Source organism: Oryctolagus cuniculus, chromosome 18 (assembly GCF_964237555.1).
Source record: "Oryctolagus cuniculus chromosome 18, mOryCun1.1, whole genome shotgun sequence".
Classification (NCBI taxonomy): domain Eukaryota; kingdom Metazoa; phylum Chordata; class Mammalia; order Lagomorpha; family Leporidae; genus Oryctolagus; species Oryctolagus cuniculus.
The window spans coordinates 60,136,692-60,137,386 of NC_091449.1; the positions used below are offsets into that span (position 1 = coordinate 60,136,692).

The 695-nt window shown below is 47.2% G+C and overlaps 1 non-coding gene across 1 annotated transcript; it reads left to right on the forward strand.

The window, feature by feature from the left end:
- Window positions 1-292: 292 nt before the first annotated feature.
- On the forward strand, window positions 293-403 carry LOC127491418 (U6 spliceosomal RNA). The gene has a single exon (XR_007920078.2). It is a non-coding gene; the product is annotated as a U6 spliceosomal RNA (small nuclear RNA).
- Window positions 404-695: the final 292 nt, after the last annotated feature.

Sequence of the window (695 nt, forward strand, 5' to 3'; positions counted from 1 at the left end):
CATCACTAATTGTAAGAAAACAGGGAAAGGTGGGCATCGGACATTGTCGCCTTTGTTCTGAAAGGCAGACTCAGCCAACAGGAGGAAGGTATTGGTGGAAAGACCCAGTGCTGCTCCCCAGCATGGTTGACCCTACGACTCTTCCATGTACAGACTTGAGTTTCTTTGGTAAACAAAAGAGGACATGAAGAACTCAAGTACATTCACTCATGTCCTTTATACCTATGTGTCATTTACATCTCTTTTTCTGCCAGTTCAGTAAACTGAAGTCAAAGCAAACATGTCTAAGACTGTGCTCACTTTGGCAGCACATATACTAAAAATGGAACGATACAGAGAAGATTAGCATGGTCCCTGTGCAAGGATGACACGCAAATATATCAAAGACTAACTCAACATTCTTTGGGGGCCAGCAGGTGGCACAGCAGGTTGGGCTGCTACCGGCAATGCCAGCACTCCCTCTGTGAGAGCTAGTTCAAGTCCCAGTTTCTCCACTTCCAATTCAGTTGCCTGCTAATGTATCTGGGCCCTGCCACTTAGAAGAACTAGTTGGACTTCCAGGTTCCTGACCTTGGCCTGTCCCAGTCCTGGCTGTTGCATCCATCTGGGAAGTGAACCAGCAGATAGAAGACACACATTCTCTCTCTCTCTCTCTCTCTCTCTCTCTGTCTCTGTCTCTGTCTCTCCCTTCCTCC